Raw genomic sequence first — 23,622 nt, 5'->3', positions numbered from 1 at the left:
AGAGGACCGCCAGTCCAGACTTTCTGGCTGTGGCTGCCTAGGTTTTTTTTTTCCCGATTCCAATTTTTTTTTTCCTCTAGTCAGGCCTCAGCCAGGGATCCCCTGGCTCAGAAGAGCTGATATTTGAGTCTCAGAAAAAATTGATCTTTATACTTTTTCTTCTAGAAGTCATCTTGACTCCTATATAAATTTTGAGATGTATTTGGGGCGGTGGAGTATCTGGTGGCGGGGGAAGGGGCTCACCCATCAACAGCACCTAAAAAATGGGCCTTGCCATGTCAAATATAACTAATTATCATTCTTTCCTTTGAACATTGATAGGTACTGGTCTTGCGGTGACCTTTCTGCTAAGGAAGGTCTGTGCATAATGGTTAAATAAACAGCCACTGTATCTAGATAACTTACATTTGAACTGCTGTCCTATTATTTTCTGGCTGATGACCTTGTGAAATTTACCCAAGAGCTCTATGCCTTAGTGTCCCCAACAGTAATACAAGGCTGATAATAACTGTACCTTTCTCATATGTAGTCATGGGGACTAAACTCATGAATACCTGCTTAACATTGTTCCTGATACATAGTGAGTACTCAATGTTAGCCATTACTGTTTCAGTGATTCTAATGATTGAGAGCTTCCCAAAGTGGTTCTCTCCAGAACAACCAAAGGAAAAATATCATCATCGCTAAAAATAAAAAAATTGCTAGTAATTTTAAAATATCACTTCTTCTATTATATAAAAAAGTCTTAATCCATTGATATCCTGTTTTGCCTTCCATCCATCCATCCATCCATCTATCTGGCTTTAAATGTTTTTTTCTTAAGTCCATACTTTTCTGTAACTTACTCCCCATGACAATATATTGTGAAACTCTTCTTGCCAATAGCTATACTTCCATGATATTTAATCTTTATTATCCTATTTAGTGACCTGTATTTTTCCAGCTACTTCTTGTTTCCATGTTTTTTTTTTTTGTTTTCTTTGTTTTTTTTTTTGCAGTACGCGGGCCTCTCACTGTTGTGGCCTCTCCCGTTGCGGAGCACAGGCTCCGGACGCGCAGGCTCAGCGGCCATGGCTCACGGGCCCAGCCGCTCCGCGGCATGTGGGATCTTCCCGGACCGGGGCACGAACCGTGTCCCCTGAATCGGCAGGCGGACTCTCAACCACTGCGCCACCAGGGAAGCCCCTGTTTCCATGTTTTCATTGCTATAAAGGATGGCGAAAGAAGGTCTCATGAACAGGTGCTCACATGGCTCCTTAATTATTTTGAGGGGACAAACACCAGAAAAGGAATTTTAAAGCTTTTTAAATATACTGTTAAGTTGTCTCCAGTTTATACCAGAGTGAGCGACCCTGCAACCTTCGCCAACAGAGAGCATTTAAAAAACTAGATGTAAAGTTTGATAGACACAAACGGCATGTTGCTTTAATGTATATTCCTTTTTAAATTATTAGTGAGGGTGAATATTTTATTAGGGTAGGTTTTTTAATATATAGACTTAATTTCTTAAGAGCAGTTTTAGGTTCACAGTGAGATTGAGAGGAAGAGATTTCCCACATATCCCTGTCCCCATGCATGTGTAACCTCACTCACTATCAACATCTACGACTAGAGTGGTACATTTGTTACAATTGACAAACCTACAGTGACACATCATTATCACCCAGGGTCCATAGTTTACACTAGAGTTTACTCTTGGTGTCATGTTAGGCTTTTAATTTCTTCTTTTGTGAGTGACTTAGCTATGTTCTCAGCTGATTTTTCTTTTTATTGCTTTAAAAGAGCCTTTTGTAGATGTAGGAGAGTCACAGACTTCCTTAGTGCTCTCCAGAAAGAAAAGAAATTTAGTTTATTAATTTTCTATAACTAGTGCAATCCTTTTCATGAGCCCCAATCCTGGGGGAGGGTGATGGTGGAAGTGGTGGAGAGGAAGAACTTAAAATTGTCCCTGAATGAATCTTAGGTAGTTCTTCTTGAAACAGAACTTGTTCTTTAGACAGCTCACTCTCAAGTAAATATAAAGACTTTAAGACGTACTTTCCTTCTGTCTCCTTCAACAAGGTAATATCTAATTATGTTTGTGTTTTGGTGAGGATGGGCACTTATGTGATCCCTTGCAGGGTGGGGGTCCTTTGATAAAGGGTACAAAGGTGTTTGAGTAATTCTCTGTGAAGTTTACTCTCTGTCTGGTTATTTAGCTCTCTGGTGGCATCTTCTACTGAGGCTGAAGCTGCTCTCTTGGCTTAGTCAGGGCCTGGTGATTCCCTTGGCTTCTCAGCTAGAGCCTTGTCACCGTCCAGCTAGCTCTGGCTTAGCTTCCACACTCTTCAGCCTTAGAAACATTTCATACTCAGAAAGAGCCAAGGGAGGCTGAAAGTGTCAACTCAGGCCCTTTCTCTTTCTACTTCAGGTGGCCATTTTACTTTTTTTTTCAGAGTTTCCAATTGGGAGTGGGGCACAAGTCTCTCCTGCTTACAGCTTTTTCTCTTCATCTTCCTAAATCCCCTTTCCTATGTTGGTTTTGGTTCAGGAGGGAAGGGCTAGGATACTTTTTGTTTTCTTGTTCGTTTGTTTTTTTGCAGTACGCGGGCCTCTCACTGTTGTGGCCTCTCCCGTTGCGGAGCACAGGCTCCGGACACGCAGGCTCAGCGGCCATGGCTCACGGGCCCAGCCGCTCCGCGGCATGTGGGATCTTCCCGGACCGGAGCACGAACCCATGTCCCCTGCATCGGCAGGCGGACTCTCAACCACTGCGCCACCAGGGAAGCCCGGGCTAGGATACTTTTATCCGATTCTTTACTTCTCCTGCTTTTCTCTTTTCCATATCTACTAGGGTAGAATTGGTATGTTTTCTTCTTTCTCTTCCTGTCTAGCTGGAACTCTCCCTTGAGCCACATTCTGTTCCTGGGAACAGTGAGTTTCAAGCATGGAAAAAACCCTTAGGCTGAATCCACTGGTCATGGCAATTAGAACGGGCACCTCAGGGCAACTACAAATCAGAGATTACACAGGGCAAAATGCATTGTCTTGCTATTCCCTAGATGTTACTTGTTTCATAAATATATATGTACATATAGATTCAGACAGAATTGAGGTCTGTCATATATATTGCAAATGTTTATGCCCCCATTTTTCCTTTTTTTAAGAGAAAATTATAATGGTCCTTGTAGTAGAGAAGTTCTACATTTTCATGTAGTCAAATCTACATTTTTTTGTTTGTTTCCATATTTTGTAAAGCTTAAAAAGTCATTTCTGCTTTTCTTCTAAGATTAGGAACAAGACAGGGTATCCACTGTCATCACTCCTGCTCAACATAGTACTAGAAGTCCTAGCAAGAGTATTCAGGAAAGAAAAAGAAATAAAAGTATCAGAATTGGAAAGGAAGAAGTAAAATTGTCTCTATTTGCAGATGACATAATTTTATATATATTGATAGAAAATCCTATAGACTCAACTATAAAACTGTTAGAGCTGATCAATGAATTCATTAAACTTGTGGGATACAAGATTAGCATACAATAGTTAGTGGCATTTCTGTATATTAACAACAGGTTTTCTGAAAAAGGGATAAGAACATTGATCCCATTTGCAATAGCATCAAAAACAATAAAATACTTAGGAATAAATTTAACTAAGGAGGTGAAAGATCTCTATGCAGAAAACTATAAGACATCGATGAAAGAAATTGAAAAAGAAGTAAATGGGAAGGTATCCTGTGTTCATAGGTTAGAAAAATTAATATTATAAAAATGTCAATATAGTAAAAGCCATCTATAGATTCAGTGCATCCCCTATCAAGATTATACCGACATTATTTACAGAGGTAGAAAAACACTCCTAAAATGTATATGGATTCACAAAAGACCCTGAATAGCCAAAGAAATCCTGAGAAAAAAACAAAGCAGGAGACATCACACTTCATGATTTCAAGCTATATTCTAAAGCTATAGTCATCAAAACAGTATAGTACTAGCATAAAAACAGACAAATAGATCAATGGAACAAAATCAAGAACTCAGAAATAAGCCCAGGCATATATGGCCAGCTAATATTTGACAAGGGAGCCAAAAATACTCAATGGAGAAAAGACAGTCTCTTCAATAAATAGCAGTGGGATAATTGAATATTCACATGTAAAAGAATGAAACTGGACCCATATCTTACACTGTTCACCAAAATGGATTAAAAATGTAAATATAAGGCCTGAAACCATGAAGTTTCCAGAAGAAAACCTAGGCAGTATGCTCTTTGATATTGGTCTTAGACATATCTTTTTAGATATGTCTCCTTAGGCAAGGGAAACAAAAACAAAAATAAACAAATGGGACTACATCAAACTAAAAATCTTTTGCACAGCAAAGGAAGCCATCAGCAAAATGAAAAGAGAACTTTCTGAATGGGAGAAGATATTTGCAAATTGTATATCTGATAAAGAGTTAATATCCAAAATATATAAAGAGCTCATACAACTCAATAGCAAAAGAAAAACACCTGATTAAGAAAATGGGCAGAAGATATTTTCCAAAGAAATACAGATGGCCAACAGGTACTTGAAAAGATGTTCAACATTGCTAATTATTAGGGAAATTAAAATAAAACCCCAGTGAGATATCATCTCACACCTATCAGGAAAAAAAAGATAACAAATGCTTGTGTGGATGTGGAGAAAGGGGAACCCTTATGCACTGTTGGTGAGATTGTAAATTAGTACAGCCACCATAGAAACAGTATGGTGTTTCCTCAAAAAATTGAAAATAGAACTACCATATGATCCAGCAATTCAACTTTTGGGAACATATCCGAAGGTAACCAAAACACTAACTTGATAAGCTATCTTCACCCTACGTCCATAGCAACACTATTTACAATAGCCAAGACATGGAAGCAACCTAAGTGTCTATCAGCAGATGATTGGATAAAGAAGTGGTATATAAATACAATGGAATATTATTCAGCCATAAAAAACAAGGAAATTCTACCATTTGTGACAATATGGATGGACCTTGACGGCATTATGCTAAGTGAAATAACTCAGAGAAAGAAAAATACTGTATGATATCACTTATATGTAGATTCTTAAAGAAAAGCAAACAAACAAACAAAACCCCCCAAACTCATAGAAAAAGAGATCAGACTTGTGGTTACCAGATGCAGAGGATATGGGGAGAAGAATTGGAGGAAGGTGGTCAAAAGGTACAAACTTCTCATTATAAGATAAAAAAGTATTAGGGATATAATGTACAACATGATTATAGTTGACACTGCTGTATGATATATAGGAAAGGTAAGACAGTAAATCCTGAGTTCTCATCACAAGGAGAAGATATTTTCCTGTTTTCCTTTCTTTTCATTTACTGTGTTTATAGGAGAACATGGATGTTTGCTTGAACCTAAGTGGTAGTCATTTCACAATTTGTATAAATCAAGCCATCATGCTGTGTACCTTAAAATTCTACAGTCATTTATATGTCAATTATTTCTCAATAAAATCAGAAAGAAAAACATATTAAGTGATTTAAAACATCAAAAAAGAAGTCTGTTTCATCATCAAGGAAGATTATATTCACATCTATTCCTTCAAACATTTTTATGGCTTAAATTTTTATTTTACCTGCAGGCATTTGATATAAAGTATAGTATAGCAATCTAAGTATATACGTACGCACACACATGTACTTAACCAACTCTTGAGCTTAACATATTTTATTGAACAATCCTTTTTTCCCTCACTGATCTGAAGTGTTACCACATCACATGTTAAATTCTTGTTTGTTTTTGTACTTTCTACTCTGTTCCATTGATATACCTGCATATACCTTTACTAGTTCAACAATATATTTTAAAAGCTAGTTTGCGATATTTTAGTAGCTCTTTAGGCTGTTTCCCTCATTGCTCTTATTTTTCAGCATTTCTTGGACCTTTTCATGAGTTTCATTCAGGTGATTTCTAGAATAATTTTTATTCTCTCCAAATTGATTGCCATTCTCTTTGCAATGCATTAAAATTTAAGATTATAATCAATAACCTTTTTAAAAATCCCCCAATGCAAAATCTGTTTCTTCCATAGAGCTTGTTAACACTCATTAATTTAGGGCATGGGAATAATTACCTCTGTCTTCACCCTCCCCATCATCCTATTAAAACCAAAGTGCAATTAAAAATTGCAAAGTAGAATGAAGGGTCAAAGCTTAACTCAATAACAAAAGCCAGGAAAACATGACTTAAATAATTGGCAGTTGTACAAAAAAAGTTGTTTTGCTTTATATTAATTATCTAGATAAGTAATGTACATTTTTATGTGTATACGTATGGATCCTGGGATTCCCTTTCTTCTGATTTCAGAAAGGGTTAGCGATTTTCTGTTATTATAATTATCAAATCCCAAGACTTTAATCCAACTTTTTTAGCCATTTCAATGACTGAACAAATACTTACAGTGTGGAGTTTGGCTATGAATTTCACCCGTGCTTCTCCTTCTTCATTTATTTTATGTTTTAATTATATCAAAATTTCTTTGTGTAGCCTTTAAATTGTAGGGATTTTTGTGTTATGTTTCTTCTTCCTCATTTCTTATGTTTTGGTTATATCAAAATGTCTTTATGTCACCTCTAAATTGTAGAGTTTTGTTAATAATATTTATTATCCTGTCAAGCCTAAATTTATAAAAATGACTCCAGTAATCAATAGATTCTTCTTCTCCAGTGAGGATGTATGGATAGGTAGATTAATAGATTTCTTTTGAACCTAATCTTTTCCCTCAAGAACTATCTGTGCTTGTAAATTGACAATGAAAATTGAATATCGTGGTTACTGGAGGGACCTTGGTGTCTTGGATTTTGCAGAGTCTCCTCCAGTGACTTTGTGTACCATGAAGAGCCCAGGTCATCACACTGGTTACTTTGCCATTCTCATCCTGTGTGCTCTCCAGATACACACAGTTGAGTGAATTCAAAGAGATAGTGGAGGGGCAGATGATTTCGGAGGTGTGTTGTAAACTCATCTGTAAGAACCATGTAAGTTTAAAACCATTCAGCTTTGGGCTCACAAGCAAAGTAAAGGATCCAGCTGTTTGATACTGATACTCCTTCACAGCTCTAGACATTTCTCCTGGCTTAGTATTGGGAAATGAAGGAACAGACCAACCCAAACTGGAAGGGAGAGAAAATGCTGAATGCCAAAGAATACCTTCACCTGTAGAGAACCAGAATTGGCTGTGCCACCTTTAGGTGCTATTGGTTGCAGGCAAATGATTATACGGTTTCATGCATCCATAAGAACTTCTATGACTGTTTTCATCTAAAATATTTTTACACTAATCCTCAGAATATTGAATTTTACCAAAAAATTAAGTATTTCTTCATATAAGGTTATGTTCTATGATTTTAGCACCCTAAGTTATTTTTAATGAAAGAATTGTGTTGTAAATTTTAACTCATGGCAGTAAATTAGCAAAAGCTGCATTTATCTCGTATTATCATAACCACCCACATTTAACACATGTTCAGCAGAAGATTTAGAAACTGTTTTGGAAGTTCTCATTAGTTGAGATAAATTAGCAGGATATTTACAGATGATATTAAACTGTTCAAGTACATATTTTCTTTCTTGATAATTTTATAGAGGTCTCATAAATATCAATGGCTGGCTTGCTTGTTCTTTGGGAGGTTCTTTTGGGTATCAGTAACACCACAGCCCGATATTTTAATGCTTCTAAATGTCAGAGCAGTTGACTGGCCAGGTGGTGTTCTGAGCAAACACAAACTCCAACCCATTTGATGAGCCTCACCTCATCTCCAAGGTCCTCTTGTTTTTGAAGTAGCTTATGGGATCTGTATAGACTAGACTGGTTTTTCCCAAGGGATCTAATTTGTTATGGGGTATCTATCTCCTGGCCCAAAGAGCCTCTCAGAGCTTAATTCATATATAGAAATCAGGGAATAAGTTTTATTAGGTCCCATTTGTTTATTTTTGTTTTGATTTCCATTCCTCTAGGAGGTGGGTCAAAAAGGATCTTGCTGTGATTTATGTCATAGAGTGTTCTGCCTATGTTTTCCTCTAAGAGTTTTAGAGTGTCTGGCCTTACATTTAGGTCTTTAATCCATTTTGAGTTTATTTTTGTGTATGGTGTTAGGGAGTGTTCTAATTTCATTCTTTTACATGTAGCTGTCCAGTTTTCCCCCAAAAAAGGGTTCTAGGGGCAGGACAGGAATAAAGACAGAGATGTAGAGAGTGGACTTGAGGACACGGGGAAGAGGAAGGGTAAGCTGGGACGAAATGAGAGAGTGGCGTGGACTTATATATACTACTAGATGTAAAATAGCTAGCTAGTGGGAGGCAGCTGCATGGCACAGGGAGATCAGCTCGCTGCTTTGCGACCACCTAGAGGGGTGTGATAAGGAGGATGGGAGGGAGACGCAAGAGGGAGGGGATGTAGGGATATACTTATGCGTATAGCTGATTCACTTTGTTATACAGCAGAAACTAACACAACACTGTAAAGCAAATATACTCCAATAAAAATGTTAAAAAAGGTCAGGTAATATGTAGAAGGTGAATAATTGAGAGGGTATTTAGAAAGTACGATTATGTTTACCATGGATTCTTTTAATCCAAATCCAGTCCCTGGTATGCATGCCTCCTTCTTCATCAGACCTGACTCGTTCTCTCAGGAACCCAAAAGATTCAAGACAGGGCAAGGCTAGATTCTAAATCTGCTGGGAGTTACAGAACACTACAACTAATTTTAGAACTTGTAAACACTCTGTGAATGGGGGTGTGAGCACTCAGAAATCAAATACATTGTTCACTGACTATCATGTCTACCCTGAGGACCGCCTTCCAGAAACGCAAATCATAAAGTCTAACTTGAGATATTCAGAGGAGAGGTTTCACGTACTGAAGAAGGGAAGAGTAAGAACACTTTTGGGAATGTATAGTTTGACTGATCATGAGAGTCATGAATTGCTTGAACTGTCTTATAAGCAATATAAGGAGATCAATTGAAGATTAGGATTAAGAACTAAGTGCGAAGATGGTATAAAAGTGGATTAAAGTTTAGGTGGGATTGAGTGCCAGCACCACTTAGAGGCAGACAGACAAGTGCAGGTGAATCTCACAGAATCATCCAGGTGAAGGTGATGTGTGCCTGAAAGAGAGAGAGAAACCCAGGGATCATTTTGAAGATTCACTAGGGGTGGCAAGTAATTGCTTGTAAGAACAAGGATGAGAGTGGATGTGAGCTCTACCATGACATTTTGAGTAAGGGAAATTAAGATAGCAAAAATGTTACTGAAAATTAGAGGCTCTAGCTGGAAGGGTTTTGGCTGTGGGCACAGGTGGTGGCTTTAAGCAAATAACCCTGGGAAATGTTCCACAGAAAGGTGTCAGATATCAAGACAGTGGGTTAACTTTCTCATTACTTGCCAATGTGTCACTCTGAGAAGGCACAGGCTAGAAAAGTAAGGAAAAGGACAAATCCTCATGTGATGACACTCTGGAGTGACTGGGACCCTGAAAGGAAGCACTAAGTTAGGACGTGGATGCAGAATGAAAGGGAGGACATACTGGGAAGCAGAGTACATGCTTCACCCTCGTGGCAAGAGAAACCCTGACCAGTGGCGTTTGAATTAAAGGGTTATACAGGGTTATCAGTCAGAGTCAGGGAACGCAGAAGCCAATGTGACTATTTCAAACAGAGGGAATTTAATACTGGACACTGTTTACACAGGTGATGTAAGGGGCAAGGAGACCAGCAGGAAATGGTGAGCAAACCCAGAGATTAACCACAGCAGGAAAGCACCAGACCCCTAGGGCTGGAGGGACTTAGAGGAGGTGGTGGTACCAGAGCTAAGAAGCTGGGACTGTGCAGTGGAAGCTGGAACCACGGAGCGAGGGGCCGCCTGCTGGGAGCTGGAATCAGGGTAGAGAGTGGTCAGTGCTGATGACAGTGTCACTGGTGGCGTGGCAGAGACGAGGGGACAAACACCCTGGCCTCACTCCTTAGCCTGTCATCCAGCCCCCCATCACTGCTTCCTGTTGGACAAGCCGACCTGCGGGCTAGAGGGCAAAGGAGCCTGGGAGATGTGATTTCCTGGAACACAGAGGAGAGGAAGGGCAGGACTGGAGCGGATCTGAACAGAAGGAGGCACAAACAGCCGGCTCATCTTACCTTATGCAAATATAGAGTATTTTAAAGTTTTGAGGGCTGTCTCCCAAGAAACTTTTGGAACATAAATGTAGATGAAAATGTTGATTTTTTTCCCTCTGTAACTGTATTCCCAACACTATTGCAAATGATATTGAAAATTAGAGAATTTAATGGTCATCTAATATGGTGCTCAGCGGCCAGACTAGCCTTCACTCTCCCCTCCCCTCCATTTCTTTACCTTGTTGTTGTCACCATGTACTTCTTATCTATTTATCTGCAAAACGACAGTAGCTCTGCCATTTTAAAAAGAACAGATGAAAGTTTTCCATGACACAAGAGTGCTTTTGAAAACTGTGCTCCCCCTCTTTTGTAATTACGACTGAACTTTCTTTTGTATTTTGCAAACAGTTTATGATCTCCTGGCTAGAGGACTGAAAAATGTTCATAGTTTTAGATGCTTTGCTTTGACTTTCTATGGTCTCTTGGAAAGTCATTTATTCTATCAGGAACTGTGCAAACTTTCATAGAAATAAGGAGCAGAAGCCAAAGACAGAGAAAGGGGGATACAAACAGGAGCACCATGTTGCCCCCAATAAAGGAATCAGTGTTCCCTATGTAACTTGCCCCTTTTTGTAGCACCATGGGACTGAGTCTTGTGTTTGGTGGAAAAAATAATTAACATGTATTGAGTACTTGCTATTTGCCAGATAAAATTGTAAATTCTTCACACGCGTTACCTCATTTAATCCTTGAAACAAACCTATGAGGGTGGTATTCTTATAACGCTGTTTTATAGGTGAAGTAAACTAAGGAGCAGAGGGGAATTTGTCCACAGTCACATACTTGGTACGTGGCAGAGACAGCATTTGAGCCTTGCAACTTGTCCCCAGAGCCCACGCTGTACCCATCTCAGGTCGTCTCAGACGCGGAGGCCTAGAGGGCTAGTAACACACCCACAGCTTCATCAGAACAGAGGTGCTGGTATTGGGAGGAGGTGCATAAGTGAGGCCTTTCTAATTCTGTTTGGGCAAATGTGATTGAACAGCTACCAGCAGTGGGGGAAGAAGATTTCTGGTGTCCAAATGGGAGGCAGGAGGGAGTAGTGGTCAAGTGTATGGAGTCTGGTCAGTTTGACCTGGCTTCTTAGGTATTTTGCATAGATTTGGGGTGTTAGTTACTTCATCTATAAAATAGTAATGTGTATCCACCTCATAGGGCAGTTGTAAGAAATAAGTGAAATAATATAAGGAAAGCCCTTGTCAACTCAATGCAGAGTTGTTATAATTATTACTATTATTGTTATTGTACAATAGAGGAGAGGATCAATTTGGAATCCAGATTATCCCCTTCCTCTATTAGTAGGACAAACCCTAATTAACCACTGATTCATCCCCCAAATCCATTGTGTGTGTATATATACATTGATACATAATGTACTGTATCTTCTTTATCCATTCATCTGCTGATGGAAACTTAGGTTGTTTCCATATCTTGGCTATTGCAAATAATACTGCAGTGAACATGGGAGTGCACATCTCTCTTCTTGAGGAATACAGTTTCCACTTCAGTCCTCTCAGTCTCTGGCCCGGCTCCTCTGCTCTGCTGAATTCTAGCTGGAGGCTATTTTCCCTGGGCAGATTGATCACTGCCCAAGTAAACTGTGCATTGCAGAGGCCTTCACTGAAAAGAGATCTTCAATGAGATACGTACAGCTATTCAGTTTTGCTGTTAAATAAGGGCAGGAGAGTTCTGAATTTACACCCAACCTACCATAGCCTTTGGAATGGCTGTTTAATGGACCATTAAGTATGTGCATGCAAATATAAAGCTCTCTTTAGTGAGTTGAGAAATATACCACCAAACAATGCTAGCTTTTCCCAGCCACCAAGGGAATAAGCATGTTTTGAATGAATCAAAATCTTTACTAACTCCTTCCCTCTATGGGAGATCCTGTTACCTCAAAGGAGGTGGGACACCCAAAACTCTTAGCTCAGAACACACACACACAAACCAGATTTCACCTTTTTATTTCTTTTCCAATTCAGATACTATGGAAATTGGCAAGATGAATTCAAGGAAAAAAAAATCGAATTTCTTGAATTTTTATGTGTACATTCTGATAAAGATAAATGTGATAGAAAAGTGAACATGTTTTGAATCAATGGTCCATAAATACTCTCTTACCATTGTCATTTGGCAATAGGGTTTGATGAGAGTGTGTGAGTATATATTAAATAGTGTGGTGAGAACCATCCCGAGGGGGCAAACAGAGGGAAATGCAAAGCCCCAACCTTTTAGATTTGTGTCTGCAGAGGGTCTCTGTGACAGTGTGGCAAGGCTCCAGGCTTTAAGCACTTGGCCTTTGCAGTTGGATTTTAAAAGATCCCAAGACATAAATTCTGGTTGCAATTAGAGCTAGTGAAAAGAAAAATACCCTAGGAGTTATTAATATGTAAATCTAGTAATTGGGGAAATTGAATGATCTCAGGTTAGGGTTTCTGAATTTATGCAATCTAATTTTGACCAAAATGACATCACACTTCGACAGTTCTGCATAAATTGACAGCAAATTGCATAATGTTTCTTTAAAAATTTGTACAGAAAAAGAGTGCTTAAAGAGAGCAAGACAGGAACACACATGTGGCTACAATGCATCATACCAGTGATCCGCATAGTCTGAACTCTCATTCCCAAAGTGGTCAGTGTCATATGTTTTGGTAGAAAAGAACATAGTAACAAAGGAAATTATGTCTTTACAAACGGCGCAGAATGGTCCCTTTAGATATGTTCTCTTCTATCTTTGTCAAACTTAGAATATTTTATCTCAATACTGGCATAAGCAGAATACCCAGTTTTTCTTATCTCTGCCAGTTGTCCTGCCATTGAGAAGGGTAGTGTTGATAGGTGGAAATGTTTCTTGGAAATGCTCAGTGGCCAAGCCGGCAGACACAGCTGGAACCAGTCGTGAAATGGGATACATGGCTAATCAGTTTACAATATGGACATGAGATTTGACTGCTGTTGTCCTGCTTACAAGCACTGAAAACAATCTCGAGCAACCTGAAATAATTGATTTGTTTTGAAACCTAGTCACACAGTTCTTTTGCCTGACTAAAATAATAAATTGGGATCGTTAGCAGGCTGCATTAATCAGTTCATATCCTCTTAGTACCGTAAACCTCGAGGGGCACTCCATATTCTTTTCTCATGCTGAAACCTGCTTGAATCAAATATTCCTTCAGGCCCAGATTCATCAGTCCAATTACCTGTCTTTGACAGTCACACGAAGAGCAGATTTGTGAAGAAGAGCATGGCTTTTGCAAAGCTAAGAATTGTTTTAATAGATCTTGCTTTACCTTAATAATCTTTTGTGAATGTGCCATGTACCTAAACGTGATTGTTTTTATGTAGCTATGTGTATTTAAGGTTCATTACGGTTATGCCTCTTTGTAGAGAAGTACGCCTCTTGGTTTTTAAAAACCTAGCTAGTTAAAGCGCCAAGAGTGTCATCTGATTTGAATATTCAAGATTTGGCAAACAAGTTCATGTGAGTCAATTTAGGAAATCAGTATTGGTCTTGGAGTAAGAAAACTTGGGTTTGAATCTAAGCTTTGCCGCGGATAAGTTGGCTGATTAGGAGCGAGGAATTCAAATTCTGAGCCTCATTTTGTTTTGAAACTTCAAGTTAGTAATCCCTACCATATCTTGATTCATTTTTTCTTTCATTTATCCAATATTTATTGAACATTTACTACATGTTAGGCCCTTCCGTAGATTCTAGTGATTTAAAGAGTGAATAATATCTCAGTACCTATAACCCAGGGACTCATCCATAAGTAGAGGTATGTTGCAAAAAAGTAATTAGTGCACCGCTATGAGGGATATCGTAATTGAGATAGGACCAAAATGCCAGGAAATTGAAAGCAAAAGTGAATTTATTTCTCTGTTTTGGGGGGAAGGTTTCAAAACAGAGGTAATATTTAATATATCCCAAAGAACCAAAAAGAGGATGAACAGGCATGGAGATATGAAAGAGCATGGCTTACTGAGAGAACTGTGAAAACACTGTGTAATTGTTATACCATATGGGGGATGGAGTGAGAGGAAACAGGCATCCCTTTACCATGGAAGTCTAACAATCATATCCATTGTGTCCCACATTGCTTTTAGGCTTATCTATTCTTTCAGAGAAATCCAGTGGATTATTCAAGCATTTTTTTTCCTTAAAAATATGTTCCCACTTTTCATATTTTTGTGTGTGTGCTTGTGCTTAAATGTTCAATAGTGCTTCTTTTTATTATGGATTCAACCAGACTTTCAGATATGGGGAGAAGACTCACCAATTTTTATTTTCCAGAGTTTTCCTTGGAAAGTATCTTAGGGTTGGGAGTTATGCTGGCCATTTATCATTTTCTTCTGACATGGTGGTCCAAACCGCAAAGATACATATGTTGTCCAATGATTCTACAGTTCCAATATCTAGTCCTCACAGTGTTCTTAGGTGGATGCCTTTCAGCCCCATTCTGTGAACATTCAGGTGGCAAAAATTTATCCATAGCTGTGTGACCCAAGAAAATTCTGTGTAGACGAGAAATTTTATCTAGGTCTTAAAGGATAAATAGAAAGTAAGTGGGCATTCCAGACAGAGGAAACCTCATAAATAAGGTACAGAGGCAAAGAAACTCAGGGCAGGGAACATGCAGGTGGATAGAGTAAATATAGTCATTGAATGGGAAATCAGGATGGCCTACTTGCATTTGGGCTTTATTCAATAGCTAGTTTGGGGTAAGTAAAGATTTTACATCATAGAAATAGGACTAGAATTGTTCTCTAGGAAAATGAATCATAAATCTGGCTGTAGAGGGAAGATTGGGGATAGGGAATCCAGCTAGTGAATATTTAGAGAATAAACACATGGTAAGAGGGAGGGCTTGCACTGTGATTGCATTACTGAAAACAAAGAGAAGGAAACAAATTAGAGATATATTCTGGAAGTGGAATCAATTACCAAGTACCTAATGGTGGGGGAAGAGGGGGCTAAAATGATTCCAAGCTTCAGAACTGAAGTGATGCTAGTTCCATTAATGGAAACTGAGAGCACAGAAGGAGGGGGAAGAGAATGTTTCAGGGAGAATATGATGATATAATTAGCTACACATTTGCAATACAAGTAGAGATAATAGACTACTTATAAAATTAGATATGTGGGTCGGAGGAAATAAAACCTTTGCAATTGCCTGACATTTGTGTCTGCTGCTTTTCTGGTTTTTGACTATAATAGACTAAAATGAAAGGTGAATTATGATTACAAACCTATCCTCCCAAGTTTACTGTGAATTAAGTACAATATTGTTCTAATCTAATCATACAATACCCTCATCAGTGTAGCCTCTTTTCCCACTAATATGTTTTCCCTCGCCTGGCTCTCTAACTCAGCAGTCTCAATTAGATCCTCAGCAAATAGAGAATCTCTGTCTCTCCCCTTTACCCCTGTGTGACAGCTGGAAAAGGTGATTGGTTCTGAACCCAGATAACTTCTGTGTCTTTCTCTTTCTGAAGTCCCATAATTAATCTTTTGCAGTCTGACAATAATTCTACTGTCTTCATTTCCCAGACACAAACTCATATGGCTTTGCAACACTTCAGATAACTTACTGCTAAGTTAAAAAGGAATGGAGGTATTCCTTCAGGCTTCCCTAGTTTCGCCGTGTGCTGTCAGGTCAACAGTCTCAACATAACTAAGCAGGGACAGATGGTGCCCGTTCCCTCAGTGACAGAATCATCCAGCAATGTCAAAGGCATTTACATTCTTGAGAGAGAGAGATGTTTTATGACTACAAGTTTCCCACCATGTGTATTCCACAATACAGAAATGAAAGTCTAAAAACAATTCATGTCCAGTTATGTTAAACTTTAATTACATGAATCATTTAGAAATAAACTCAATTACATTGCTTTATTATTATTTTTCTTTTTTAACATCTTTATTGGGGTATAATTGCTTTACAATGGTGTGTTAGTTTCTGCTTTATAGCAAAGTGAATCAGTTATACATATACATATGTTCCCATATCTCTTCCCTCTTGCGTCTCCCTCCCTCCCACCCTCCCTATCCCACCCCTCCAGGCGGTCACAAAGCACCGAGCCGATATCCCTGTGCCATGCGGCTGCTTCCCACTAGCTATCTACCTTACGTACATTGCTTTATTATTGAGTTTCCAAGGACCCTTTCTAGAAGGACATTAGTGTGCTTGAGTTGAAGGTAGCTATACTAATGATTACGCAAAATTCACAATTGGACACAGCGTTCTATAATGAATCTTAGGTATTTTAAACCACTGTATTAAAACTGAAAAAGGAAAATGAAATGTTCAGGAAAATGTTCACTAATTTGGATAACATAAACTATATCTTATATTTCCTTAATCAGTTTTCTTATCCTTTATATATTACTGCATTCAATTTATCTTTATTGTTCATATAAACGTGGCCTTAAATCATCTGCTTAAATAACATGTAAGTTTAATAATAAAGATATTGTAAATTTTCCCATCCTATCCATTTCCTTTTCTTCTTTAAGGATACCTAGTATTAATTTTTTTTTTTTTTTTTTGCGGTACGTGGGCCTCTCACTGTTGTGGCCTCTCCCGCTGTGGAGCAAAGGCTCCGGACGCGCAGGCTCAGCGGCCATGGCTCACGGGCCCAGCCGCTCTGCGGCATGTGGGATCTTCCCGGACCGGGGCACGAACCCGTGTCCCCTGCATCGGCAGGCGGACTCTCAACCACTGCGCCACCAGGGAAGCCCCCTAGTATTAATTTTTAAAATATAATTTGAAAATCTTGAAGAATCTGGTGACCTGAATTTCAGTCCCAATTCTGGCACTATTTGCAAAATCTTTGCCAACTTGCTTGTTTTCTCTGAATCTCAGATTCCTCCTGTATAGAGGGCAAAGGTTATTAAGCTAAGCTGTCTCCATTTTTGAAATTCTATTGCTAAAAATAAAAAAGAAATTCTGTTGTATGGTATGATCAGATGAAAATAGTAAACAGATAATGATATAATAATAAAATAAAGTTTAGTGATTATATATAAAAATTTAATTTTTGCTCATTAAAGTCATATATATTTTGGTTTACAAAAATAAAGTAAAAAAACTGTAAAGTTGAAAATGAGAATATTTTAATCTTGAAAATACCAGACATCTCCATATATTCTATATTTTGGCTGGGATGTTGATTGGAATTGCTCTGAATCTATAGATCAGTTTTAAAAATAGTTTTATTGAGATATATTGTACATATCATACCATTTGCCCAGTTGAAGTATCAATTCAGTATGTTCAGAGTTAAACTACCATCACCATAATACATTTTAGAACTTTTCAACACCCCACAAAGAAACTTGACACCCTTTAGTCAGCACTCCCAACCTCCCAATCCCCAACTCTGTGTAACCACTAATCTGTCTTCTATAAATTCCTATTCTGGACATTTCATATAAATGGAATAATGTAATAGATGGTCCTTTATTATTGGTTTCTTTGGCTTAGCATATCTTCAAGGTTCATCTGTGTTGTAGGATGTATCAGTACTTCATTTTTTTTATTGCTAAAAGATTTGGCTTTAAGGATACACAACACTTTATTCATTCATCAGTTGGTAGACATTGGGTTGCTTCCACTTTTTAGTTGTTACGAATAACGCTGCTATGAACATCATGTACGAGTTTTGTGTGGACGTATATTTTTATTTCTCTTGGGTATATACCTAAGAGTGGAATTTCTGGGTCATTTGATAACTCTATGTTTAACCTTTTGAGGAACCGCCAAATTCTTTTCCAAAGCAACTGCTTCATTTTACAGTCCTGTCAGTGTTTGAGGGTTCCAGTTTTTCCACATCTTCATCAACACTTGTTATTTTCCATTTTTTGGTTATAGCTATTCTAGTGGTTGTGAAATTATATCTCATTGTGGTTTTGATTTGCATTTACTTGCTGGCTAATGATGCTGAACACCTTTTCATGTGTTTATTGACCTTTTGAATATTTTCTTTGGAGAAATATCTGTTCAGATCCTTTAACCCATTTTTTAATTGGTCTATTTTTCTTTTTGTTGTTTAGTTATAATAGTTCTTTATATATTCCAGATACAAGCCCCTTATCACATAAATGATTTGAAATAATTTTCTCCCATTCTTTGGGTTGTCTTTTCACTTTATTCATGTTGTTTTTTAAAACACAAATTAAAAAAAAATTTGATGATGTCCAATTTATCTGTTATTGTTGTTGCTTGTCCTTTTTGTTTCATGTCTAAGAAAGAGTTGCATAACCCAAGGTCACAAACATGCACACCTATGTTATTATAAGTTTCATAGTTTCAGATCTTACATTTAGGTCTTTGGTACATTTTGAGTAAATATGTGTATATGGTATGATGTTCGGATCAAACTTCATTTTTTGAGGGGATATACAGTTGTCCCAGCACCATTTATTGAAAAGAGTATTTTTTCTCCATTAAATTGCTTTGAAACACTTGCTGAAAATCAGATGATCATAAGTATAAAGGTTTATTTCTGGACTCTCAATTTTATTCCATTTATCAGTAAGTCAGTCCTTATGCTAGTACCACACAGTCTTGATTACTTTAGCTTTGTAGTATGTTTTAAAATTGGGAAGTATGCATCCTCCAATTTTGAACTTTTCACAGTTGTTTTGACTATTCTGATCCCTTCAGTTTTAGACCATAGGGATTTTAGAATTAACTTGTCAATTTCTGCAAAAAAGTAAGTTGGTATTTTTATAAGGGTTGCATTGAATATGTAGGCTGTTTGGGGGAGTATTGCCATCTTAAAAATATTGTCTTCTGATCCATGATAATAGAATGTCTTTTCATTTATTTAAGTCTTCTTTAATTTCCTTCAACCATGTTTTGTACTTTTCAGAGTATAATTTTCACCCCTTTTGTTAAATTTATTTTAAAATATTTTATTCTCTTTGATGTGTGTAATTGATGTGTGTGTGATTGAAATTGTTTTCTTAGCTTCAGGAATGTTCAGGATGTTCATTGACAGTATGTTGAAATGCAATTAATTTTTGTATATAGGTCTTGTATTCTGCAATTTTATTGAGCCTGTTTATTAGCTCTAATAGTTGTCTGTGTGTGTGTATGTGTGTGTGTGTGTGTGTATTCATTAGGATTCTCTATCTACAAGATTATATTATCTGCAAGTAGAGATAGTTTCACTTCTTTCTTTCCAATTTGGATGACGTTTCTTTTTCTTGCCTAGTTGCCCTGGCAAGCACCTCAAGCATAATATTGAATAGAAGTTGTAACATCAGCCATCCTTGTCTTGTTCCTGATGTTAAGGGTAAGAATTCAGTCTTTCACTATTAAATATGATATTAGCTGTGGGTGTTTTTTTCTTTGTAGCTGCTCTTTCTGAAGTTGAGGAAATTTCCTTCTATTCTTATGTTGTTTAGTGTTTTTATCAAGAAAGGGTGTTGAATTTTGTCAAGTGCAATTTTGCATCTATTGAGATAAGTGTGGGTTTTTGTCCTTTATTCTATTCATATAGAATATTACATTAATTGATTTTTGGATATAGAAACAGCCTTTCATTTCCTAGATAAATTTCATCATATGTATTGCTTTATTTTTATTTGCCAGTATTTTGTTGAGAGTTTTTTTGTCTATATTCATAAGAGATATTGGTCTGTAACTTTCATTTCTTGTGATGTCTTTGTCTGGTTTTGTTATCGAGATAATGCTGACCACATTAAATGAGTTATGAAGTGTTCTCTCCTCTTTTATTTTTTTGGGAAGTTTGTGAAGAACTGGTAAAATTCTTTAAATGTTTAGTAGAATTCACTGGTGAAGGCATTTGGGCCTGGACTTTTCTTTGTATATAGTTTTAAAATTACTGATTCAATCTCTTATTATAAATCTATTCAGATTTTCTATTTCTTCTTGAGTCACTTTTTATAATTTTTATCTTTTAAGAAGTTTTTCCCATTTCATGTAAATTATTTAATTTGTTGTCATATAGTTGCCTTTAGTATTCCCTTATAAAACTTTATTTCTGTAAAATCAGTAGTAATGTCCCTTTTTTAGTTCTCAATTTTAATAATTTGAGTTTTCTTTTTTTTTTCTAATCAGTCTAGCTAGAATTTTCTCAATTTTATTGATCTTTTCAGAGAACTAAGTTTGGGGTTTATTGATTTTCTCCATTGTTTTTATATTTTCTACTTCATTAATTACCACTCTAATTCTTATCATTTCCTTTCTTCTGCTCTTGATTCAAAGTTCTTCTTTTCCCACTATCTTAACATGGAAAATTACATGGTTGATTTGAGATCTTTCTTCTTTTTTGATGTTGGTGTTTGCACTACAGATTTCCCTCTGAGCACCTCTTAAGTTAAACCTCATGAGTTTTTGTATGCTATGTGTTCATTTACATTCATCTCAAAGTATTTTCTAATTGTCCTTATCATTTATTCTTTAATCTCCTTGTTATTTTGTACTATGTTGTTTAATTTGCATATGTGTGTAAATATGTACAGATGAGTTTTGAGGGAATTGATGTCTTAATATTGAGCTTTCTAATCCATTAAAATGGTAGCTCTTTCCATTTATTTATGTCTTCTTTGATTTCTTCCATCAGTGTTTTGTAGCTTTCAATGGACAGATCTTATGTATATTTTGTAAGATTTATATAAAAGTATTTTATGTTTTTGGATCTATTGTAAATTGTATTTTTATTTCAATTTCTAATTATTTATTGCTAGTATATAAACTTGTGATTGATTTTTGGCTATTTTGCCTATATCCTGCAACTTTGCTAAATCAACTTAGCCATTATAGTAGCTTTTTAATAGATTCTTAGGATTTTTTATGTAGACAATCATGTCATCTGAAAAAAGAGACTTTTCTTTCTTCCTTTCAATTATGGGTGCCTTTTCTTACTTTTCTTATTGCACTGGCTAAGACCTCCAGTACAATTTTGAATAAAAGTTGTGATAGTGTATATCTTTGCTTTTGTTCTGTGTCTTAGGGGGAAAACATGCATTCTCTCACTAAGTATAATGTTGGTTATACATTTTTTTCTAGATATTTTTATCACATTGATGATGTTTCTTTCCATTCCTATTTGTGGGGAGTTTATATCATGAACAAATGTTGAATTTTTGAAAGACTTTTTGTACATCTATTGAGATGATTATATGATTTTCATCTTTCGTGTATAGATATGGTGAATTTTGTTGATTGATGTTTTAAACTTTTATTTCATTTATTTATTTAATTTTAACTGCATTGGGCCTTTGTTGCTGTGTGCAGGCTTTCTCTACTTGTGGCAAACAGGGGCTACTCTTCTTTGCGGTGAGTGGGCTTCTCCTTGCAATGGCTTGTCTTGTTGTGGAGCACAAGCTCTAGGCACATGCCTAGAGCTTCAGTAGTTGTGGCATGTGGGCTCAGTAGTTGTGGCTCGTGGGTTCTAGAGTGCAGGCTTAGTAGTTGTGGTGCCCGGGCTTAGTTGCTCCACGGCATGTGAGATCTTCCCGGACCAGGGCTCGAACCCATGTCCCCTGCACTGGGACACAGATTCTTAACCACTGCACCACCAGGTAAGTCCCTTGTTGACTGATTTTTGAACCAGTCTTGCATTTTTGAGATAATGCTTCACTTGGTCATGATATATTATCTCCTTTATATATTGTTGGATTAGATTTGCTAGTATTTTTGAAGTTTTTGTGTCTATATTTATAAAAGAAAGTTACCTGTAGTTTTCTTGTAATGTTGTTTTCACTTGGGATGTCAGGGGGATGTTAACTTCATAGAATGAGTTTCAATTTTCTGGAAGAATTTGTGTGGAATTGGCGTAGTCTCTTTAAAATTTTTTGTTGGAATTCAACAGTGAAGTCATCTAATGCTAAAGTTTTCTTTGTGGTGAGATTTTTAAACTACGAGTTCATTTCATTTAATATATATATATATATATATAAAATTAGGTTAGCATTTCTTCTTCAGTGATTTTTAATTGTTTTGTTGTAAAGGGATTTATCTGATTCATTTAGATTCTCAATTTTATTGACTTAAAATTTTCATTATCCACATAATCCTTTTAATAACCTAGAATCTACAGAGATGCTCCTTCTCGTATTCCTAGTATTGGTAATTTATGTCTTTTTTTTTCATAACAGTCTAACTAGAAGTTAATCATTTTGATAGATCTTGTCAAAGAATTATCTTTGGGGGTCATTGAGAAGCATACTTTAGGTATTGGAGTGAAAAGAGAATGGCCTTGCTACATATTTGCATAATTTCATGGTTAGGATATTAATGATATATGAGGGGAATGCCCTGAAAGAGAAGCTTCTGCTCGTATTTTATATATCTGGAGTCAATTATTTTAGCTTTTAATATGGAGGAAAAATACATCACTTTATAATCAAAAGGCAAGGAGGGTTCTATCTTCTTTTAAAAACAATAACAACACTATCATAATATACTCTCTTTTAGAAGATGATTTGCTGAAAACAGCAATGAAACAAACCACCTAAGGCCTTCTGTAAATCTAACTTCAAATAATAGCTCCAAGAGGGAAATGTTGATTGTGTTATTTCAGACTCCTCAGAATCAAATGTGTTCCTCGTGTTCAGGGAACCATAGTCTCTAGATAACTGTCTGTTCTCTAAAAATATTATCATACAAAGTACTTGCCAAACTGCAGGTTAGGAAACATAACCGTAATTTAATATAGGAAAATTTACAATTGAACTATAACAATAGAAGAAATATTGCAATCATACTTGTAAAACACATGCAAATTAAGTATTTTTAAAGGAGGATGAATAGAGTCCCTTTTCTCTCAGGATGGTATAGAATCTGCAGCATCTTCTTTGCTCATTCCCTCATTAAAGGAGATATCTTTTCTGACTTGTCTAGAAGGTTGGTTATTTGACCTGGTGAGCAAGCAGGCATAGAACCAGCCTCTCTAGAGCAGTCCTGCGGGCAGAGAGTTTATACAAAAAGTTGAGAACAGCAAAAGTGACCATTTCTAAGTATCTGACAGGCTTCTCATCCCAATCAGATGGTATCTGTGCATCCTCTGGGGCTCTGAAGCTTGTTGCTACACTGGAAGTCTCCTACTCTGTCCCCAGCTCTGGGGAACTGTTCCTTCAGAGATGAATTCTTGTGTTCTTTGCCTGTACCTTTTGCTCTTGGCATCTTTCTTTCAGTCACTATCCACCTTGTGACAGCCTTGCACGAGGATAGATATGGACCCAGAAAACATACTCATTACATATTTGTGAACTGACCACTGTGCAAGGAGGTTTCTTTAAAAGGGAATCACAGAGTGCTGTAGAGATTGCCGCTGAGGCTGGATAAACCCGTCTTTCCTTTCCTTTGTCCTTTGTACATTTTCATATGGTTGCAAAACCTCTTCCTGTAGGATGAGGCCTCCTTTGGATTTCCGCA

The 23,622-nt window shown here is 37.0% G+C and overlaps 1 long non-coding RNA gene across 2 annotated transcripts in view; it reads left to right on the top strand.

Annotated features, from left to right (window-relative positions):
* The window catches only part of LOC149748555 (uncharacterized), a 264,753-nt gene that overhangs the window by 43,801 nt on the left and 197,330 nt on the right, over positions 1-23,622 (top strand). For both annotated transcript variants that reach the window (XR_016394114.1, XR_016394115.1), the window contains exon 2: positions 19,433-19,513. This is a non-coding gene — a long non-coding RNA (uncharacterized LOC149748555). The remainder of the gene's footprint in view (positions 1-19,432; positions 19,514-23,622) is intronic.

Source organism: Delphinapterus leucas, chromosome 8 (genome assembly GCF_059928025.1).
Source record: "Delphinapterus leucas isolate spDelLeu-1000000601 "Yukka" chromosome 8, BTC_Dleu_Yukka2, whole genome shotgun sequence".
NCBI lineage: Eukaryota > Metazoa > Chordata > Mammalia > Artiodactyla > Monodontidae > Delphinapterus > Delphinapterus leucas.
This window is presented reverse-complemented; position numbering and strand designations above follow the sequence as displayed.